Here is a 15,403-nt window from a genome sequence, read left to right as displayed (position 1 = left end):
GGTCACGTCAGACCATCGCGAGGCTGACCCAGCCCCATCAGGTCGCCAGTCGCCCACCGCGTCCCAGCTCTGCAGTCTCAGCAGCTTCGAAATGGCGTCCGCAGGGAGCGCGAGGCCACGGCCCGCCCCTAGGAGGCGGGCCTGAGTCCAGGCCAGAGTGATAGATGCCCGAATCAAGCTCGACGTCGCCTGCCTGGAGGGCTCGCAGAGGCCGCGAGCCGCTGGCGCCGCAGGTCGGGAGGAAGAGCACCGAGCGGAGGGCTCGCTTGCCGGGGCCGCCCGAGAGTCTCTTCATCGCGGGCGCTGGGGCCGCCATTTTAGATGGAGGGAGTAAGACGCGAACGAGCGTGAGGCGGGAGGGCGTCTTGCGCTTCTCCTTGGGCCCCGCAGCGGGCCAGTTGGCTTTGGGGTGTGTATCTTGAGGCGCGAGTGGGACGATGCGGTGGCTGCCCGGGACTCCGTCTCCCGGGCTGGGGACGCGTCGAATGTGACCGCCTCCCGCTCCCTCACCCGCCGCGGGGAGGAGGAGCGGACTAGACGCCGCCGCCGCCGCCGCCGCTGGACCGGACACTGGGTCGGCCCGGCTCCTTCAGGTAGGCGGCGGGGCCGGGTCCTGGAAGCCGGGGGAACCGGGTGGCGGGGCTGGAGGGCCGGGCTCCCTGGTGGCCCGGCCTGGGCGACGCTGTCGGAGCGGCCCCGGGGGCTGCGGGGCGAAGGGCCCTGGGCAGTCCGCTGTCACTCGGGGTGGCATTAGGCTGCCGAAGGACCCGGGGCCCAGTGTCATGGCCGGTGAGCCAAGGTCCCACATCCCTCATCCCCACGCAAATTTCCTTGCGTTTCGGGGGAACGTGCCAGCGCCGCCCCAGTGCCCAGTGGACACTCCTCATATTTTGGCGATGGGAGAACCCGCCCAGAAATGCCCCGTATCGGTGTTGTCATTCGGATGAGCGAATTCCTTTTTAAAAATGTTTTCCCCCTTTGGCCGCGAGGTGGGGTACCCAGGCCTGCACCTTCACCTGAGCGAGACCCTTTTAGGGAAGGCAGTGGAGGAAATGGGTCAGCGCCCCATCACAAAGGCACAGGGGGCCCGGCCTTGGGTTTCGGGGCGCTGGGGCTTCCTAATTAAAGGTGGAGGGCGCTTAGGCCGAGCAGGGCCCCGGGATGCTTTGGGGTGAAGATGCAGGGCTGTCTGGGGTGAAGGGCGAGCCGCTGGAACGCTGCTGCAGCTCCGCCGTGGCGGGGGCTCTGCAGAGCTGGTCACTGCGCAGAGAGGGGAGGCGGTGGTGTTCATTCATTGTTCATTTTCCAGGGCAGGGTATGCCCACGGCTATCCTTCTCTAGTGGCAGGAATGATAGGATCGCGTACGTCTCCTTGAGACGTGACCGCGTCCTAGGGGTTAATCCAAATAGGGGGATGGATTCTCACGTTCACTGAGCCTGTCGGCCTGTCTCGCCTGCGGGGGAGACAGTGGCCCCGCCAGCTCGGCGGAGACAGGGAAACCAGGCCGTCTGCTAAAGATTGGCTCGCGAAGTGCTGGGGGGAACTGAGCGAGCACCTCGTTTTTGCCTAGCAGACTTATGGGGCCAGGTCCTCTAGACGGGACGTTTGCGCCGGGCCTGGAAGAACTGAGGAGTAAGTGCTTGCAGGTGAGGAGGGAGGGGAAGGAGCACTCACTGGTTGGAGGCTTGCAGGAGTTGAGAGGAGGTCGGGGAGCCACAAAGTCGGGGGGCGAAGAGAAACAGTGAGAGAGCCCAAAAGAAAAGTTGCCTTTTCTATCTTTGAGGATAGTGGTCAGTTAGTCCCATGGGACTATATTCCATAGGATCTGCTCCATGGTTTGCTTTGGTTTTAGACAGTGAATTAATTAGTTGATCTGATTTGGGTTCTTCTGAAGTAGTGTTGTTGATTTTTCACTCTTGCTGATACCTAATCATCCCCTCCCCATTTTGCTGCGTTTTACGTGAATGTTTACATGGCAAATTAATTTTCTGTTTGAATATTTCATACACAGCCGGTTAGGTGACTCTCACCATTTTCCATCCCGCCTACTGTTCCATGGGTCCAGTTTCCTTGTCCTCCTTGCTGCCTCACTTTTGCTTTTGTGAAAGTGTTGCCAGTTTGATCTAGCATAGTTGCTTATTCTAAGGAGCATATTTCTCCTGGATTTTACTGTTCATTTTATAGGCCAATCTATTATTTGTCTAAGAGGTGACCTCTGGGAAAGGCTTCAGTTCCAGTTAAAAGAGTGATAGTGTCAGTGTCAGGGGTTCCTCCAGTCTCAAGTCTGGTCTTTTTTTTAAATGAATTTGAGCTTTGTTCTGCGTTCTCCCCCCCCCCTTCCCCGCCCCCACCATTCTAAGTGGGACCTTCTGTTGTGTAGCTGGTCAAAGTGATTCTAGTTCTTCTGGTTTCAGGCTAGAGGAGACTTGTGAGCCTTTAGGCCTGTGGACTCGAGTCTTTGCTTCCCTCAGTCTCCTCTGCTTTGTTTGGGAAGAGACCAATAGTTGTCTTGCAAAAATTTAAGAACTCAGAGGCTATTCACCAAACTAGGATGACGAACACTATCTTTTTGAATTGTTTTTATCCTAATTGATCTGTATGTGTTCCATGACATTTTGACCCTTTACCTTCAAGCCAGAATCTCAGCCCCATAGTGTGCTTGGATATGCCTAAGAGGTTTTTCCATAATATGTCCCTATGCTCGCCCTCTCTCTCTGTATGCACCAATACTTCTATACAAATAACCACTATACCTATATGTGATATCATTAACTGTAGTTGTCTTTATTCTTGTTAAGATGATAGTAATAGAAAAGATTTACTTTGGTAAACTCAGTTAGGAACATTTAAAAAGTATTATAGATTAAAAGTGGTGACTGAACTGAACTCAAATTTCTAAGGCTGCTTGCAAAAGATTCTTGTGAAGTTATGCTTGCTGACAAAATGTTGACTTCATCGGAGTGCATTTTGCTAATTCTCAGTGTTAAATAACTTGGTAATATAAACTATATTCCCCAACCACATAGAAATGGACAATTTTTTAAAATACCTGAGAATGTAGCAAGCTAATGACTTCAGATTAGTAAATATTTTATGTAATAAAATGTTTCCTTGGGTAGATTCCCAGATCCCAATTATTATAGGAAGTCTTTAACTCTATGTGCATGTTACCTGAAATAGCTATATGTTTTGATCAATGATAATGCAAAAATGATTATTAAACTATTAACAGACTTCAATTGACATTTTCTAAATCTTGGGTTGCCATGGCTATGTACCACTGAAGAATATTAAGATTCTTTTGGCTGGTTTTCACTCTTATCGCTTTAAGGGATAAGCTGTTTAAAATGCAACAGAAACATTTGACCTAGTTGAACACTAGATACTTGGGGAAATAAGCCTGTTACTGTTTATATTTTAAAAGCTTATCGCTTACGTATGCTAATGATTGTAAATTTGTAGTGAAATTGCTTAGTCTTTATACTTTTGTCAGAGTTGAAAAAAAGTTATGTTTTTCAAAGTAGAAGGCTTGAGTGAAATACATTTCAACATATTTTATGGGGTTTGTCTTAATTGAAAGACTTCAGTGAGAAGCTGATTAAGCTGGTCATTAATTACAAGAAGTATCTAAAAGATTATGGTGAATCTCAAATATCTTAGAATTACTCTGAAACTAGTTGCTTTTAGGATAAAACATGTCATTTGTGAGTTCCAAAGTAGGTGATTTGCTCAGAAGATTAAGCAGTAGCAACAGTGTCATTTCTCTTTGATGTGAATTTTTGCTTTTTCAGAGCACTAGCTTATTTATTAAATGGAAAATACAATTAATATATTTGAATTACTATGAATAGATATATGCTTCAACATTTTAAATACCTATATGTAACTAGTTGCCTAAAAATAGAAATACTGCATGAAGGAATACTTTTGTTTGCAGGTTAACATAGAGAAGCATTTTGTGAGGCATTTGTTGGCCCAACAGCATGCCTTAATGTTGACTTGCAAAGAAAATTTTAAATACTGCCTTTGAAAGGCAGTGGGCTAACATGATAGTGGGGGTGCTATGAAATCACAGAAATGATGCATGACTTGAAAGGTTTTTCTTTTTAAAATTTGTGCAGCTCAAACAAAAACAGAAAACAAAAAACGTTGAAAAAAAAGCTCACCTTGACTACGTTAATTGAGAAATGAAAGAACACTATTCATTTTGGATGAGTTGGTTTAGAATTTAGATTTTTACTGTGTGCTTTATGGATGGATAAGAGGTTCATATTACTCATCTGACTAGGTTCAAATAAACTGGTATAGGGCTTGACTACCTTGCCCATAATCTTTATGATAGTCAAATCTAGGAGTTTAATTTTGCTTTAAAGTTGTGAATAAAGTTCCTAATTACATATTTTGCGTGTTTTTTCATCTTAAAATCCCCCCCCCATTTAATTTTTACAGTCATTTAGTATTTGTTTTTCTCTTACTTGAGTAACTTTTGGTGACCTTAGTTAACCTCAGATATATTTGCTTTCTTCTAAAATTATACCTAGAATCTCAGCTTCACCAAGGAAAATGTTAAGTGGGTGTTCTTTGTTATTAGTTTGACGCAGGTTATCTGAAATTCTTTGGCAAATCAAATTCCAATCAGTATACATATTTCTTAAGATACATTTGATCTGTAGTTTTATTTTTAGAACAGATTCTGGAGATTTACTGGATGAGGATTAATAATCCTAAAACTAGCTCAGAATTTCAAAACCTTTTTGATTTAGAGGTTGTTTATGTTTTTGGTTAAAGAATGGGACACAGAAGGTCATATAATTTTTTAGGATAATTCAGTAAACCTGATTGTTTCAGAGGACCCTTGTGGATGGCCTTCCTCCTTTCTCTACTTGTTGGAGTTAACATGTCATCCAATAGTGGTGACATTTGTACAGTTTTAGTTTAAATGCTCTCATTTTTAATTCTTTAAACCTGCTATGGAAAGTAAAAAATACTCTGATTTCTCTTCATCTTGAGATTTCTGATTGGACAGTTAGGCAACCCAAACAAAACTCGCTGCCATTGAGTCAATATGAACCATGGCGACCCTACTGGACAGGATAGAATTGTCTGTGGCTGTTTGAGACTATAAATCTTTATAGGATAGAAAACCTCATTTCTTCCACAGAGCAGCTGTTGGTATTGAATTGCCGGCCTTTCTGAGAGCAGCCCAACCCCTAACCCACTATACAACCAGAGCTCCTTGAGAGTCAGACTAATTATTGGTTAATGCATCTCTATAGTTAAGAATCATGATTCTTTCTGATGTTTTGGAAAGTTTTTTCAACAATTTCTCTTTTAAATTTTGGTTGAATAAAATCCTGCTTTTTTTCCCCCCTTAGGAGACTTTGGGTTTTGCCCTCTGGCAAATCTTTTTAGAAAGCTTGTTGGGCCAGCCCATTTCATGGATCCAGATATATCATTCAAAAAGGTGTTGGCACTTGGATTAAAATATATATTTACAATAGAAAAAATGAAACCGTTCAAACATCCAGCAATAATAAAATCATTAAGTCAGCAGTGGTATAGCCACTCGAGACACAGTTTTTCAGTAAATATGGCATAATGAAGCACATATGATATGGAAAATGCTGGATGCAAAATTGTATATCTGGAATGATTACAATTCTTTAAAAATTGCAATACAATAGATAATATCAGCAATAAAACGAAATGATGTACATGTTACAACATGGGTAGACCTTGAAAACATTCTAAGTGAAAAGACCACATACTATATGGTCCCATTTATATAAAATATTCAGAGTAAGCATATCCATAGAGACAGAAATATTAGTTGGCAAGAGGTGGAGGAAGTAGGGGCAGAGAGGGCAGTGACTAGGAATACAGGTTTTTTTGGGGGGTGATGAAAATGTTGTAAAATTGATTTTGAAAACGAGTGCACAATTCTGTGAACATACCAAAAAAACACCCACTAAATTTTACACTTTAATTGGGTGAATTGTTTAACATGTGAGTTATATTTTAATAAAGCTATTTTAAAACAACAAAACATCCACATGAGCAACTAGAAAAAATAACATGCAGAAGTTAATGATTGTAAAGTAGTAGGAATACGGATAAATTTCCTCTTTTTGTGTTTCCAAATTATCTAAATACATTATAACAGGAAATATATTTAGTAAAGTTAAAATGAATAAATTAATTCTATACTTTGCATGGGCTCTTATCACCCCATATAGTCAGCTACTTACCAGATTAGATTGACTACATTTTCGAGCTACTTTCAACTCCTTTTGACTGTCTTTGATTGGTTCAGACCTTTATTATTTGCCTAGGGTACTGATGTAAACAGGAGCCCTGGTGGTGTGGTGGTAATTAGGTCATTGGTTTGAAACCACCAGTTGCTCAACAGGAAAAGACAGGGCTTTCTACACCTGTAAAAAGTTGCAGTCTCGGAAGCCCATGGTGGCAGTTCTAAGGAAGTCTCCCTGATGGCACAATGGTTAAATGTTTGAGTAAGGTTGGCAATGTGAAACCAGGAGCTGATGAAAGGGAGGGGTAGCAGTCTGCTTCCATAAAGATTTTACATTCCTGGAAATCTTATGGGACTCACTCCTATAGGGTCACTGTGAGTGGTTGACAATGGGCTTGGTTGTTTTTTTATTTTTTTATTACTATTAGGAAGCACTGACAAGGCTCATTTCAATCAATTTTTAAAAGTTTTAAATTTATTTAGTTATTTTTTAGATCATTTTATTGGGAGCTCGTACGATATTTTAACAATTCATATTTCAATTAGATCGAGCATAATTGTACAATTGCTGCCATCGGTTTCAAAACTATTTTCCTTTTAAAATAATTATTTTATTGAGGACTCATACACTTCTTATCACAATCCATACATACATACATTGTGTCAAGAACATTTGTACATTTGTTGCCGTTCTCTGGTTCACCTTAGAGACATCTTTGTTATTTTTTTAAATCATTTTATTGGGGGCTCATACAACTCTTATCACAATCCATACCTACATCAATTGTATAAAGCACGTTTGTGCATTTGTTACCCTCATCAGTCTCAAAGCATTTGCTGCACGTAAGCTCCTGGCATCAGCTCATTTCCCCCCCTCCCTCCTGCTTCCCCCTCCTTCATGAACCCTTGATAATTTATAAATTATTATTTTGTCATATCTTTTTTTAAAACATTTTATTAGGGACTCATACAACTCTTATCACAATCCATACATGTACTACATCAATTGAATAAAGCATATCTGTATATTCTTTGCCCTGATCATTTTCAAAGCATTTGCTCTCCACTTAAGCCCTTTGCATCAAGTCCTCTTTTTTTCCCTCCCTCCCTGCTCCCCCCTCCCTCATGAGCCCTTGATAATTTATAAATTATTATTTTGTCATGTCTTTCCCTGAACGGCGTCTCCCTTCACCCCTTTTCTGTTGTCCGTCCCCCAGGGTATTTTTTCATATCTTACACTGTTCGATGTCTCCCTTTACTTTAAAAAAAAAAAGCACTTTATTAGGGGCTCCCACAACTCTTATCACAATCCATACATACATCCATTGTGGCAAGCACCTATGTACATTTGTTGCCATCATCATTCTTAAAACATTTGCCTTCTACTTGAGCCCTTAATATCGGCCTCTTTTTTTTTTTTTTAAAGATCATTCTATTGGGAGCTCTTCCAGCTTTTGTAACAATCCATACATCAATTGTATCAAGCATATTTGCACATATGTTGCCATCATTATTTGCTAAACATTTGCTTTCTATGTGAGACCTTGGTATTAGCTCCTCTTCTTTCCCTCCCTACCCACCTTATAACCCCTTGATACATCCTTATTTTCATATTTTACACTGACCACTGTCTCCCTTTGCCCAAGTTTCTGTTGTTTGTCCCCCTGGGGTGTGTTGTATTGTTATGTGTTGATCATTGCAATCAGTTCCTCCTACCTCCCCACCTCTCTCCACTTTCCCCCTACCCTCTTGGTATTGCTACTCCCATTTCTGTTCCTGAGGGGTTTTTCTGTCCTGGATTCCATGTGTCCTGAGCTCTTATTTGTACCAGTGCACATGCTCCTGTCTATACTTTTATTTCTTCTTGAACTACTTGACTCCTTGATATTACCTTCCCTTTATCCTCCCCCGACCCTACCCTGCAGGAACCCTTATATTATTGTTATTTTTGCTATATCTTACATCAACCAATATATCTGTTCACCTGTAATTCTGTTCATCTCTGTTGGTCCCTACCCACTTCCTGCCTTCCTATACTCTCAGAGAATCATTACTCCCATTACTATTTCTGAAGGGTTATCTAGGCTTTCATGCATCCAAAGAACCAACGAAATTTTCTGTCTGTTCTCCACTGCCAACTTAACTTCTATGAAAGGCAGATTCTTAAAAAAAAAAAGGAAAAAGAAAAGAAAACTCACTGCCATCAAGTAAGTTCTGACTCTTGCAACCCTATGAGACTGGGATAGACCAGCCCCTTGGGGTTTCCAAGATTGTAGCTCTTTACAGGAATAGAAAGCCTCATCTTTGTCCCTCAGAGCTGCTGATGGTTTCAAGCTGCTGACCCGTGGTTAGCAGTCCAATGTGTAACCCACCACACCACTAGGGCTCCTTTAAAATTCTATTTATCATTTAAAAAGATAATAGAATATCAAAAAGATTTAAAAACTATGGAAATTATGCTATGGAGAGTAATTCCACTTTCTCTTCATTCTACACATACCAGCTTTCACAGAAGCAAATATGTTGAGATTCTATGTATCTAATTATGTTCTTTGTATAGAATTGTATTGGAGACAAGCAAGAATATTCAAGTGCAGATGTGCTAATCTTATTTTTCTACTCAGATCTTCCAAGAGTCTGTATTACTTAACAAAGTGTACTGTTTTGTGTCTGTGAAAATTGGCTCTCTCAGACTATGTTTAGTGGAATTCAACATACATGTTATATATGTGTGTATGTATATACATGTTTAGTTTTTAGCTCTTCATCAGTGCTTACAACTGTGTTTGAAAGAGTGTGAATATAGCACCTTATGCCTAAAAGAATTTTATATAGTGAGGAGAAACTGACACGATTTCCTTACTTTTGTGTGTTCCTCTTCTAAGAGCCATGTTAGATGGCATCATCTCGAAATCATTTCCTGATCTTTCTCTTTTCCTACTTATTACGGTTTTGTACCTTCCTCCAGCCTCATCTCCTTAAAAACCTTGGCATTTCTTTTTTTCTTTTTAAAATCATTTTATTGGGGGCTCGTATAACTCTTATCACAATCCATCCATCCATCCATCCATCCATCCATCCACGTGTCAAGCACATTTGTACATTTGTTGCTATTATCATTCTCAAAACATTTTCTACTTGAGCCCATGGTATCAGCTCCTCATTGTTTACCTTCCCTCACAAACCCTTGATAATTTATAAATTATTATTTTGTGCATTTGTTTTTCCTGTGGCCTTTATCACAATAGTCATTTGTGAATTTATCACCCCATTAGGATATAAACTTATATTAATGTTTCCTGTTCAATGTTTTGTAGCCCTGGTGGCATACCAGTTATGTGTTAGGCTGTGAATATCAAGGTCAGCAGTTTGAAACCACCAGCTGAGTCATGGGAGAAAGATGAGGCTTTCTACTTCCATAAAGAGTTACAGTCTCAGAAACCACAGGAGCAGTTCTGTCTTGTCCTATAAGGTCACTGAATACCAATGGACTCAATCAATGGCAGTGAGGTTGGTTTTGATTTGCTCAATGTTTTAGGCGCTCTGGTGGCACAAAGATTAAGTGAGTGTCTGCTAACCAAAACTTCGGTGGTTTAAAATCACCAATTGCTTATGAGGAGAAATGAGCTAACACTCTATCTGGCAATAAAAATTACAGCCTGGGAAACTTCGGAGTAGTTCCAGGAGCACCATTCAGGAGCACTGGTGGCACTGCCGGGTAAGCGTTGACTGCTAGCCACAATGTTGGTGATTCAAACCTATCACTGCTCTTCTCCTGTAAAGAATTACAGCCTCGGAAACGTGATTAGTCAGAATTGACTTAGTGGATTTGGTTTGCGGTTTATAGGGCCACTCTGGGTTGGACTTATTAGCACCTTATGACAACTCCGTGTTTAATTTCTTAGTAATTTTTTTGTGGAAAAAAATTCAATTTAAGAAAGGCCAAGAGTTCAGTCTCATGTCTCTGGTTAGACTTAAGCCCATTAAAAGTGGGACATACTTTATTTTTAGTTCTTAAAACCTTGTTTTGCTTATACAACAAAAGTTCGTGGTAAAATGGAGTAAAAACAAAATGGAATTTTTGCACTAACATTTGAAGTCCGCTTTTATTAGTTGAATGGCTTTTCAGGGGTTAATTATCTGTTGGTTTAGTTGCTTTGTACTGGCATGTCACCTCTATCCCCTTCAAAAATATGCTTCCAGTAAAGAGGATGTATTTACTGAACTTTAACCCAGAACTCTATAACTTAGAACATCTTGTTATACCAGTTAAGTTACCTTAAGCTTCACTTGTGATTGGGCCTTATCAGAGTGCTCTGGGGTCTCACTTTTAGTTCCTTGAGGATTTTTGCCTGCTTTACAGACATGCTGTACTCTTCAGCTCACGATTCTTGGGCTGTGCTGGCTATATTTCCTTCTACCTTCAAAGGTTTTTAGACATGGAAGAATGTTTTCACCAAGGAGAATGAAGGAGGATAAATGTGAAACTCTTCTACCTTCCATGACCTGATAGACGGGAGTGGGGAGAATATGAGTATCACGGTGGAAATGATGTTGACCATCGTTACTAGTTTTATGTGGTTGTGTGGCAGTTCCCCCCAAAACCCAAACCCACTACCATTGAATTGGTTATTGGTAATTAGAATGGGCAATAAGAAGTTGACTCTATTTGGCCCTGATGGATTTTTTCTCCTATATGAATGTTTTTATATACAATGTTCTTCAAAGAGAAAAATTAGTTACATAATTAGTGATTCATCTTTTTTGAAAAGGTGAAATATCTTCGATAAACTGGTACATATAATTACTTTCTTTACACTCTCATCTTTTCATCTAAAATATATTTTGTCTACCAGTAAAAGATTATTTTAATTAGTTCAGGTAATAAGATATGTTAAGTAATAAAGGATATGAACACCTGTTTTATTTTTATAAGAAAACACAAGGAGTACTCCCCCAAACAGGAATTTTTTCAAAGCTATGTATTTAAATTTGTTTACAAGACAACAACCTTATCACCTTCAAAGTGTTCTCTATTACACTTAATACATTTGTCAAATATGTGATGATTTCATTCTTGGAAACATTTTTTCAAACTCATCTGGATGGCTGACAGCACTTCCCTCATTTTTTCTTCACCTCTTCTACGTCATCAATTGCTGTCGTTCATGTCCTCTTCATTCGCAGAAACAAAATGAAGTTGCATACAGCAAGTTCAGGTGAGTCAGGTGCGTGGGGCAAGAGAGGTATGCTATAGTTTAATCAAAACTGGCACACTGAGATGGCTACGTGAGCAGGTACATTGTTGTGGTGGCACAACTGGTCCCGTCTGCCACAAGTCAAGCCATTTTTGTCGCATACTGTGACGTAATCTTTTCAGAACCCCTAGATAGAAAACTTGATTAACAGTCTGACCTGGTGGAATGAACTCCAAATGCACTATGAGTATACAGACCTCCAGAATGAGGTTAGCCATCAGTTGGCATTTTACCTGTTTTGAAATGAGAAAACAACACCACTGGGTGCACTAACTCAGAGCAAATTATTCTATGTGCTCACATAGCAGGAAAAATGCGTACTACAAAAGCTCTGCTCTGCCCTGCCCAATGCAATTCTGGTTTTTTGGGGGGTACTTCCTCGCGTAGACATAGAAAAGACTGGATATACATGTTCATAAATGTTGAGTAGGGCTGCCTATAGGACAGTTTTAGTTTAGTTTTGTATTTTGCTCTATCATCCAGTTTTCTTCTGTTTGAACACTTATTCTGCATTCACTGTGATAAAAAGTAAAAGAAATATAGATTGTTGCAAAAAAACTTGTGAATAGAGAAAACCACAGAAGAATAATAAGGAGGCATCCAAAGTTTGTGGAAAATGAAATTAAAAATCTGAGAATTTTTCCATGAACTTTTTGAACCCTCTTTGTACTAGTTAATATTACTTGGATATTGAGGTGGAAAGAAGGGTAAAGAATCTATATATTGTTTAAATGTTAGAGGAAAAAACATACTCAGAATAAAAGATTTAGAGAGGCCTGAGAATAAGGGAGGGACTATTCTTTATAATGGGTGTATTTTAAAAACAAAACAAAATCTAAACCTCATGAATTTCTAAAGACAAATAAAGATTGGAAACCAAACACAAAGGCAAATAAGATTGATAAGCAAAATAGCTGTACTCTTCACGATCAGCTTTCTTTCTTTCCAGACTTTTTTGTCCTCTGTTCTCATTCCCTGGATATGCTTTGGCTGTCTATCTTTTGATGAACTGCTCCTTCAAGCTCAAATGTTATGAAACCATCCTTTATTGACCATTTCTTGTTCCACTCAAGCTAGAAGCTGCAGCAGTTTGAAACCACCAGCTGCTCTATGGGAGAAAGATGAGATTTTCTACTCCCATAAAGAGTCACAGTTTTAGAAACCCATAGGGCCGTTCTACCCTGTTTTAAAGGGTTGTTATGAGTCAGAATAGACTCTGTGGTGACGAGTTTGGTCATTTTTACAGGCACAGGTTCTGGTCTTTCTCCTGCAGAGCTATTGGTTGGGTTTAACCACCAACCTTTGGGTTAGTAGCTAAGTATTTAACCATTGCACGGCCAGGGTCTCCTGTAGTATATGTAAAGTTACTTTAGTTTTTAGATTACATGTCACTGTTTTTCAGTGATTCAGTGTCTATGAGAAAGGTTAGAGTACTGTAATTTCATCCTTCTCCATTAGTATTTAATTTAGCAGATATTTCAACACCTAATTTTGTGCAAGTACTGTATTGGTTGACGGTATAATTAGATATGGAAAATATATATAGTTCTTTTCCTTAAGGCATTAATAATTTGAAGTATAGTTATAAAGATTATATTTAAAAAAAATCCTGTGACAAAGTTGGTGGTGGTGTTGTGAGCTGTCTTAATCACTCTGACCCATAATGACCCTTAGGACAGACATTGTAGAACCCACTGCCCTGAATGGTTTCTTAGACATAATCTTTACCTAAACAACTGTCCGATTTTCTCTACTTTTGTAGCCAGTAGGTTTGATCTTCCAACCTTTCTGTTAATAGACATACACTTAACCACTGTGCTTCTTACTCACTCAAAATTCAGTGCCATAGAGTTGATTCCCACTCATGGTGACCCTATAAGATGCGGTAGAACTGCCCCTGTGGGTTTCTGGTCTTTACAGGAGTAGAATGCCTCATCTTTCTCCCCAGAAGCTGCTGCTGGTTTCAAACTGCTTTACTCGGAGCCATTGTGTTGATTCGCACCCACAATGATCCTAAAGGAATTGCCCCATAGGAATAGCAGCTGTGGCATAACCAGGGCTTCTGTAGTGTATGCACACTCGTTTTCATACTTTTAAAGGCTGTAAATCTTTTACACAAATAGACTGCCTCATCTTTTCCCTGCAGAATGTCTGGTGAGTTTGAACTCCGACTTTTTGGTTAGTAGCCAAGCACTTAACTACTGTGCCGCCAGGGTTCCTTAAATAAATAATGTGAGACTATAAACATGGGTTAATTTGGTATAATCTTTTTTAAAAAGATGTGGTAAAGTAGCCCACTGTCATGGAGTCAATCTTAATGCTCTGTAATCCTTTAGATCAGAGTAGAACTGCCTCCTAAGATTTCCTATGCTGAAATCTTATTAGGAGCCGATGATCACATCTTTCTCCCATGGAACAGCTGGTGAGTTTGATTACTGGACCTTTCACTTAGCAGCTGAGCACTTAAACCACTGCGCCACTAAGACTCCTTTGAGGCAAAGTACTGCTACTACCCACTGCCTTCAAGTCAGTGCTGAATCATTGAGACTATAGGACAGAGTAGAACTGTTCCATAGACTCTAAACCTTTGTTGGAGTAGGCAGCCTCTTCTTTCTCCATGGAGCAGCTGATGGTGGGTGTGAACCACTGACCTTGTGGTTGCATACTGCATCTGTAGAGTTCCTTGGAGGCTAGGTACCTGGGTATAATTTAGAGCTTTCATGAATTAATGGTCTTACAAGGAAAACTTCTGTGCATCTCCTTGTTTTTAAATGTTAATCTCGAAAAGATTATTAGAGATAATTTCTGAAAAAATAATGCTATCAATATTATAGGTGTGTGTTCCTGCAATTCTCAGAAATTCAGTTCTTAAAGCAAGTAAGGTGTTTCCCTTTGGGAATATCTGTAGAATAGGGATTCTTTGTATATGAAAACCACTGACTTCAGAAGGAAATGTAAGGGAAATGAATGAATCTGATGACTCAAACTCACTGCCACAGTTGCAAATTTTAGCAACCCCAAATAACAGGGTAGAATGGTCTCTGTTGGATTCCAAGATTGTAACTTTACCGGAGTAGAAAGCCTTAACTTTCTCCATAGGAGTGGCTGGTGGTTTCAAACTGCTGACCTTGTGGTTAGCAGCTGAATTCGTAACTGCTATGTCACCAGGGCTCCATGAATCTGAAGGCTACTTCCTGAAATTGCTTTAGTAAGATTTAAAACTGGGAGAATGCTTTCTGTCTTGAGGACAAATCCATTATCTGCTTAAGTGGATGCAGAATGGTAAGATTAATATCTTTCATATTTATATTTTGAAGAAGACTGGCATTTATTGTTTTGAGCTCCCAAACCAAACTCACTACCATTGAATCAGTGCTGACTCATAAAGACTCCCCTATGGGTTTTCTAGACTGTTTACCAGAGTAGAAAGCCCAGTCTTCTGTGGAGCTGCTAGTAGGGTAGAACATGTGGATCGCAGCCCATTGTATAACCACTAGGGCACCACTTGTTTTGAGCACTTGTTGAATATACGAGACTTGCTGTGAAAATTCATGTCTTTTCTGTAGAACAGAAATGAGTGGTCCAGGGATTGGATAAAGGTTAGAAGAGTGTTAATCGTGCAGGTATTAATTTAGCAGAATAAGATGACCTGAGTGGTATTTTGGTTTTGTTTTGAAGCCAGTTTTCATTGTGAAGCAATTTTTTGTCCTGTTGTTACGTGACCATCAGAATTATCACGGCTAAATATTGCATATACTTTGTATTATATGCTTACATTGTATACAGGGGGACCCCATAGTTTGTGCAAATATGAAATTAAAGGATAATTGAACTTTTTCATGAACTTTTTGAAACATTCTCTTATTTTGGTACTTCTGTTATGATATGTTTTGT

General features: G+C 40.1%; 1 protein-coding gene across 3 annotated transcripts in view; it reads left to right on the top strand.

Moving 5' to 3' along the window:
* Positions 1 to 240: 240 nt before the first annotated feature.
* RAF1 (Raf-1 proto-oncogene, serine/threonine kinase) overlaps positions 241 to 15,403 on the top strand; it is an 85,641-nt gene continuing 70,478 nt past the window's right edge. For 2 of the 3 annotated variants that reach the window (XM_075550052.1, XM_075550050.1), the window contains exon 1: positions 241 to 593. The gene's annotated coding sequence lies outside the window, so the exon portion shown is untranslated. Of the gene's footprint in view, positions 594 to 1,574; positions 1,648 to 15,403 lie in introns of those variants that run through there. The other variant, XM_075550051.1, reaches the window with a different exon arrangement.

This window comes from Tenrec ecaudatus, chromosome 5 (assembly GCF_050624435.1).
Source record: "Tenrec ecaudatus isolate mTenEca1 chromosome 5, mTenEca1.hap1, whole genome shotgun sequence".
Classification (NCBI taxonomy): domain Eukaryota; kingdom Metazoa; phylum Chordata; class Mammalia; order Afrosoricida; family Tenrecidae; genus Tenrec; species Tenrec ecaudatus.
This window is presented reverse-complemented; position numbering and strand designations above follow the sequence as displayed.